Source organism: Coffea arabica, chromosome 5c, assembly GCF_036785885.1.
Source record: "Coffea arabica cultivar ET-39 chromosome 5c, Coffea Arabica ET-39 HiFi, whole genome shotgun sequence".
In the NCBI taxonomy this organism is placed as follows: domain Eukaryota; kingdom Viridiplantae; phylum Streptophyta; class Magnoliopsida; order Gentianales; family Rubiaceae; genus Coffea; species Coffea arabica.
In genome coordinates, this window is record NC_092319.1 from 28,386,758 (window position 1) to 28,394,636 (window position 7,879).

Sequence of the window (7,879 nt, forward strand, 5' to 3'; positions counted from 1 at the left end):
AATTGTCCTTTCAGATTGTCCATCGGTTTGAGAATGATAGGTGGTACTAAAGTTCAACTTAGTTCCCAACATTTCTTGCATCTTCTGCCAGAATCTCGAAACAAATCTCGGGTCTCTGTCGGACACGATACTCACGGGAATTCCGTGCAGTCTGATAATCTCATCCAAATACAATGTGGCCAACTTCTCTAACGGGTATTTCATATTAATCGGTAGAAAATGAGCTGATTTGGTCAGTCTATCCACTATTACCCAAATAGCATCATGGCCTCTTTGTGTCCTAGGTAAACTCGATACAAAATCCATAGTAATGTTTTTCCATTTCCATTCAGGTATCTCTAGGGGTTGCAAAAGTCCCGATGGTTTTTGATGTTCAACCTTAACTTGTTGACAAACCAAGCATGTTTGAACAAATTGGGCAATTTTCTTCTTCATGCTTTCCCACCAATAAAGACTCTTCAAATCCTGATACATTTTATTCCCTCCAGGATGTATCGTAAACTTCGATCGATGTACCTCTTCCAAAATTTTCTTCTTAAGTCCTTCATTCTTTGGCACTGCTATCCGATTCTGAAATCTCAATATTCCATTTGATCCCAAATTAAAATCTGTCTTGTCTCCCTTTTTAACCTTTTCCACCCATTTTTGCATTTCAGTGTCCTTTCCTTGAGATTCCTTGATGTGTTCCAATAAAGTGGAATTCACTACTATATTTCCTAAAATTACTTTCCTTGGTCCTAGTCGAGGATTCCAATAACTAACTTCTTCCAACAATTGCAATTCCTTGATCATCAATCCAGCCATTTGCACTTGAAGACTCAAAGCACTGGCCACTACATCAGCCTTTCCTGGATGGTACTTGATCGTGCAGTCATAGTCTTTCAGAAATTCCATCCATCTACGTTGCCGCAAATTCAGCTCCTTTTGAGAAAATAAGTACTTAAGGCTTTTGTGGTCTGTAAAAACCTCAAATGTCACTCCGTACAGATAATGTCTCCATTTCTTCAAAACAAAAACCACAGCCGCTAACTCCAAGTCATGAGTCGGGTAATTCCCTTCATGCGGTTTCAATTTCCTAGAGGCATATGCTATCACTTTGTCATTTTGCATTAAAACACATCCCAATCCTTCCCTAGATGCATCTGTGTATACCATAAAACTATCATTTTCGTTTGGTAAAACTAATACAGGCGCTCTTGTCAACTGTCTTTTCAATTCCTGGAAACTATCTTCACACTTAGGACTCCATATAAACTTCCCATTTTTCTTGATCAACTCAATCATGGGTCCAGCAATTTTAGAAAAATTCTGGATGAATCTCTGGTAATACCCTACTAATTCAATAAAACTTTGGACTTCAGTAGGATTTTTTGGTCTTTTCCACTACGAAATAGCTTCAACTTTACCTGGATCCACTTTAATCCCATCCTTAGAAATTATGTGTCCCAAGAAAGTCACTTCTTTTAACCAAAATTCACACTTACTAAACTTGGCATACAAGTGATGTTCCCTCAAAGTTTACAAAATAATTCTCAAATGTTTCTCATGATCCTTCACATTCTTAGAATACACCAAAATATCATCAATGAACACTACTACAAATTGATCCAAATAAGGTTTAAAAACCCTATGCATCAAATCCATGAAAGCGGCAGGTGCATTCGTTAACCCAAAAGGCATTACTGCGAACTCAAAGTGCCCATACCTCGAGTTAAAAACAATCTTGGGTATATCATTCTCCAAAATCCTCAATTGATAGTAACCTTGTCTCAAGTCTAACTTCGAGAATACTACGGCCCCTTGTAATTGGTCAAACAACTCATCGATGTGGGGCAATGGATACTTATTCTTAATTGTAGCATCATTTAACCCTCGATAATCTATACATAGCCTTAGGCTCCCATCTTTCTTCTTAACAAATAAAACTAGGGTTCTTCACGGAGAATCATTTTCCCGTATAAAACCCCATTTCAACAAGTCTTGCAATTGTAATTTCAACTCCTTCAATTCGGCTGGGGCCATTCGATATGGCGTCTTAGAAATAGGGGATACACCCGGAGTTACATCGATTTTAAAAGCTATTTCTCGTTCTGGGGGTAAAGACTCCAATTCATCAGGAAAAACATCTGGAAAGTCTTTTACCACTGACATGTCCTCCAGATTCACCTTATCACTAGGAATGTTGATAAGAAAAGCCAGATATCCCTGAACTCCCTTACTTAACATTTTTCTAGCTCGAATCCTCGAGATAACTGCAGATGAAACTAATCTACCCCTCGCATCCAATTTTAGGGTCGCCTCTCCCGGGATATGCAATTTTACAATTTTTGTTTTACAGTTCATCTGAGCATTGTAACGGGCTAACCAATCCATGCCTAAAATTACATCATATCCCTTAATTGCTAATCCTATCAGATTGGCCAACAATTTGCGTTCTCCAACCCAGATCTCACAGTCCCTATACATCAAATTAGCAATTAAACTTTGGTCCCCAGTAGGCGTTTTAACTTTTAGGTCATAGGGTAACTTAATTGGCTTCAAGTCTACCCCACTCATGAAATTAGGGTTTACAAAAGAATGAGTAGCACCCGGATCAATTAAAATCTTGGCTAGACGGTGGAAAACAGGAATTGTACCTTCAACCACCTCAGTTGCATCAGGTATTTGCTGGTTCTCCAGTGCATAAACCCTAGCCGGTACCTTCGGTCGGCTCCCTCTAGCACTAGTCTGCATAGAAGTTGACTTCTCTGGCTTCTGAGGATTACTTCCCAACTTTGGTGCCTTTGGACAACTTGCGAGTTGGTGATCAGTACTCCCGCAATAGAGACATTTCCCTAACTTCCTCCAGCAATCACTTTCAGAGTGGTTAGATTTACCACAGTACCCACAAGAAAGTTGAGGAGTCACGGCCGAACCAATAGAAGGCGCGCCACTAGCTTGAGTTGGCCCACTACGACCTCCTCTGGGTAAAGCTCCCCTAGAAGCTCCGGTATTTCTTACTTCTCCCATTCCTCTTCCCATTTTGGAAGGTTGAGCACCCCTACCAGTCTGTTCAGAATTACGGGCAGAAAAATTCCTTTTTCTATTATGGAAGTCTCTCACTTGCATTCTTGCACTTTCAACCCTTTGCGCTTTCTCTATAGCCTCAGTAAATGAAGGGATTTTGGCAGTAGCCAAACCCTCCTGAATTTCCACATCGCCTTATCCTTTTCCGCTCATTGGTCACCAATTCGGGAGCATACTTTGAAAGTTTAGTGAATTTTCCTTCATACTCTGCTACACTAAGGGTTCCCTGTTTCAACTTGATAAACTCATCCTCCCTTTTTTCTTGAATCAAGGGTGGAAGAAATTTTTCAGTAAACTCCCTCGTGAAATTCTCCCAAGTCCAAGGGGTTTGAGTTCTTTTCCATTTTCCTTTTATCAGATCCCACCAAGCACGGGCTACTCTCTCAAATTGAAAGGCGGCAAAATTCACTCGCCTATCCTCAGAATAGTCTAGAGCAGCGAATATGTTGGTCATCCTCTGTGACGCCCCCACTTCCCCCTAAGGCGCACCAAAGGGTATCCGCGGAACGCCTGCCTAGCTCTCGCTAGGACTCAAGCAATAACGTTCAACCTTAAAGCGATACTAGATACCAAAATCAAATTAATACGAATACATATAGTGCGGAAACGTTCATGCTTAACAATATCCATCCATTACCCAACCTGTCAGCATATGGCTCTGATGCCAACTGTGACAGTTTTCATGGTCACATCACAAGGTACCTATCCGCTTGCCACCCGCACGTCGTGCGTTCATAATACAACTTAAATTTCAAAATATACATCACAGATATCCGAATGATACATTAAACTTCCAAAGTACAATCATAAAGGGGTCAAGCCAAAATACACCTGAAACCCTAAAACAAAATATATCCAAAAGGAGATTTCTCCGCGTTAACTCCATTTCCAGTCCTGTTAAGGAAAACAAGTCTACAGGGTGAGCAAAACGCTCGTGAGGCCAAGGACACACATGCAAGCACATTGTTCAAATAGCAATCTCAACTTTATCAAATAAAACCGTGATATTTCAATAAAGTACCATTTGAGCAGGAAAAATAATCAGAAACAATTCAAGGATATAGTAGCTCTCAGGAGCTAAGTTCCACTCGCTCTGCCGATGTCATTCGTATACTTTCCCGCATTGACCCTCCTGTCAACCGGGTCGGTATTTCCATTTCCGTAGATCACCACTTACTTCCCTCCGTCCACCGTACACCCCAAGGGCCCACAAGTCTATTATAAGGCGATACTTTACGAGTATGCCAAGCAGGACCTCTTATTAGGTCGAGCTTATAATCTCATGGCTCGCCCAAGTTCCCGACCAAGCCCATTGCCGGCTCGAGTTCAAGGTCGGCCTATGAGTTTGGGCGTCCCCCATTCATTTGGAAGTCGAGGAGGTTCACTCCAACAACATATGTAACCATTACATAGCATTGCATTTCATTCATTCATTCAATACATTTCATTCAATACATTTCATTCATTCATTCAATACATTTCATTCATTCATTGGAAATCAGAACGGATGCGATAAAGTACACACCCGCCCTTATTTTTAAAATCTCTAATAATTACCACAATTAAGCAAGTATCAAAGATTCACACACTTGACACTCACCGAGCAATTTAATAAAGATTATTCGCTGGAGTTCAAGTGTCCATGGTGAAATTCTCTTGAAGGTCTCCTTGTGTGCCTGGCAGTTAATGGTGGATAATTACTCAAGTATCTCAATTATCAAGTAAGATTGTACATTAGTACGATCTAAGGAATATTTCACAAAAATGAACCTCAATTACTCGTAAATCGAGGTTCAACTTGCGTTTTATGAAGTATAATATTAGTTGAGTTTTTATCATGAAAATCGTGGGCAAAACGTTTAGATAATATCAAAAGTATAAAGAGTTCTTGAAAACTCTATTTCTTTGAAATTGGAAAATTTTCAGCTTTATCATGAATCTTTGAAAAATCGTAACTCACTCGGTACAAGTCAAAAATTGGAAAACTTTATACCGTTGGAAACCTCTTAGAAAGTACTATAAGTTCCTAGAAGACACTTTTCCATGAATCGAAGTGGAAAGTGCTCAAAATGAGCTTGAAGGTGCAGGGTTGGTTCACAAGGCAGAATGAGGTTGGATTTTGGCCAACTTTGAAAATTCGGCACGATTCGCACGTTGCAAACCGGCCTCTGAATTTTGCAGCTCAATTAGTGTTGCAAGTGAAGTTTATAACAAAACAAGCGGATCAAGAATCGGAGTTTCGAGCACCGAGATACGGTAGCCCGAAGTTGAGCAAATTCAAGACTGGATGAGAATTTTCCAGATTTGAACCTCTAACTTTAGTAATTCAATTGGGTATCGAAACGAACTTGAATCGGCACCAAAATTGGTAGTATTTCAATACTATGTGGAAGGTATCTCTCTATCGAATTTTGGGGAAAGATACCTTCGGCAAGGTCGTTAATTAGCCAACCAAAGTTCAAGAAAAATCCTAAGGCAATCTGCCTTTGACTTTCATTTTCCAAATTTCCAATCGTTTAACCAAGAAAGTTATCCAACCATGGTTCATTTGTGAAATAAGGGTCTAAGATACATCCATGATACCTTTGGTAAGTGTTTAATATCAAAAACATCAACTAACAAGTTCACTCCAAGATTTTGTTCCAAACCAGTCCAAAGATTAGGGTTTTCCAAAACAGAGCAGTCCACTTGTTTCAGTCACAACTCAGTCAATATAGATCGAAATCGAGCATGGCTTATGCCGTTGGAAAATACATTCATAGAGTTAAAATATCACAGAAGAAATCGTTGCCAAATTCGGCACCCATCTGATTCAAATTCGGGCATCAAGTTGCTGCCTGAACACTTCATTCCAGATGAACAGAGTAACAGGACAGCGAACTTAAAACATTTGGTTCGGCTCGCTCACAAAGAATCAGAACGTGCATTATATACCAAATTAAAGCTAGGAATGTCCAGTTTCAAACTCCACCGACGGCACATGATTTCGACATCCGAGGACAGAGTTATAGCCAAAATACTACTGCTGGTCAGAGCATACGCGAATCAGTTTTCCAGATTTGCTGGTTTCGAACAAAAATTCATTTGCCCATTCAAACCTCATTATTTTTCAATGAAATTTTTCACACATCTAATACATCCTACAAACATCCAATTCAAGCAATTAAACCATTAAAAATTGGCCTGGAAATGGCCGAACATGGCAGGGGCAAAATCGGAAATTTTAGCTTCTTACACCCAATGAAGTTCCTACTAATTACCCACCACTAATGCATCATTATAATCACTAAACCAACAATATAATCACCATTACTTATCACATCAGCAACAACAACCCATGTGTGGGAATTCCAAGAGCCCACAATCACATTTTTACACCATAATCAAGTAACTAAGTGCATGCATGAGCTTAATCTTGCCATATAATCTCCAAAAGATAAGAATCCAAGGGTTGATCATTACCTACTCCTTTGGTTTGCAAGGTCAGAATTTTCGGCCCTCTTGAAGCTCCAAGAAACCGTGAAAGCTCCCCTCCTCCTTAGCTAGATATAATCTCCAAGAGGTTTGCTAAGTGGTCTCCAAGTTTGGTGTGATTTGGAGGTGATTTGGGGTGGTTTTTGGGGAAGATTAGTGTGCAGAATTTTTTTTTGAACAAGGAGTTAGAGAGAGAGGGTGTCTTGGCCGGCCATGAGGAGAGAGAAGAGAGAGTGTGTTTGATCCAAGTTAGCTTCCAAGAGAAGGTGCAATGTGTGGTGCAAAATCACCCAAAAGTCAACTCTCATTAGGGGCCGTTTGGTACGATTACGGCTCGATTTTTCGCGCGTTTGGTTCACTAGTGCACTAAACCTCCAAGGCATATATATTCATGTAAATATTATTCACTCTTAATTGTCCAGGAATAAGGGTCTAAAGTCCCTCAAATGAAGCCGCGCGTGTGAAAACGCGTATCGTCAAATTTAACGCTATAACGCGAAACTTTCGAAAAATTCTTATAACGATTGCACTACTAACTATCACTTGAATATTTATTCATAAGATTACCTATTTTAGGACCATAGTACAAGTCTCCAATATTCCAAGCTTATTGTGCTACTACGCGGATAAAAACTCCAAGTACTATTCACTATTTTTACTAAACGCGCTCTAGGAAATTAATTTTCGAAACGAATCCTTTTAAAAATATAACGAAGTTATATTACCATGTATTTAGGTCTAATAAGACTAGAAAATATTCCTCGTGGCAAAAATCCAATTAAATCATTTATTAAGCCATAAATTAGGTTTAAATAAAATAATAGCTTTTACGAGTCCTCACATGAGTCGAGTATTAACTCCTCAAATCTCCAATAAATTTGTATCCATACGTCTTTTGGAAAACTATCCACGCGTGAGTAGTATATGCTCACCTAGAACTTATTCACCTTTAATTCTCGATTAACTTTTCTTAATCTGCTATTGTCCGTTCTTAATTTCCCCAGGATAATCGTACTCTCGAATATAATATCACCTCGAAACACTCGTGTTCACTATCTCGCACTTAAACAATCCTTCCGAAAATTGAAATTGTTAACGGGACATTTTAAAAACACAATGAAGACATTATTCCATACGAATGGATTTAAAATGATCGTAATAAATTATATGGGGAAAACAGGTGGATAAATACTTAATGAAACCATTAATATTCGAAAAAAAATAAGAAATTTTTCGGGTCTTCACATCCTCTCTAACCAATTCTCTGCTATTTCAGGATCAGGTTCTCCAAGAAACTTAGGTGGATTGAACTTTAAGAACCTCTCTAAGGCAGATCCTC

At 39.2% G+C, this 7,879-nt stretch overlaps 1 long non-coding RNA gene across 2 annotated transcripts; it reads right to left on the reverse strand.

Moving 5' to 3' along the window:
* Nucleotides 1-3,633: 3,633 nt before the first annotated feature.
* Nucleotides 3,634-7,559, reverse strand: LOC140007487 (uncharacterized). Of its 2 annotated transcripts, none has more exons than XR_011814799.1 (2): nucleotides 6,529-7,559; nucleotides 3,634-3,960 (listed from the first exon to the last, which is right to left on the reverse strand). It is a non-coding gene; the product is annotated as an uncharacterized lncRNA (long non-coding RNA). The 2 variants fall into 2 exon arrangements; XR_011814800.1 differs by lacking the exon at nucleotides 6,529-7,559 and adding an exon at nucleotides 4,667-4,717.
* Nucleotides 7,560-7,879: the final 320 nt, after the last annotated feature.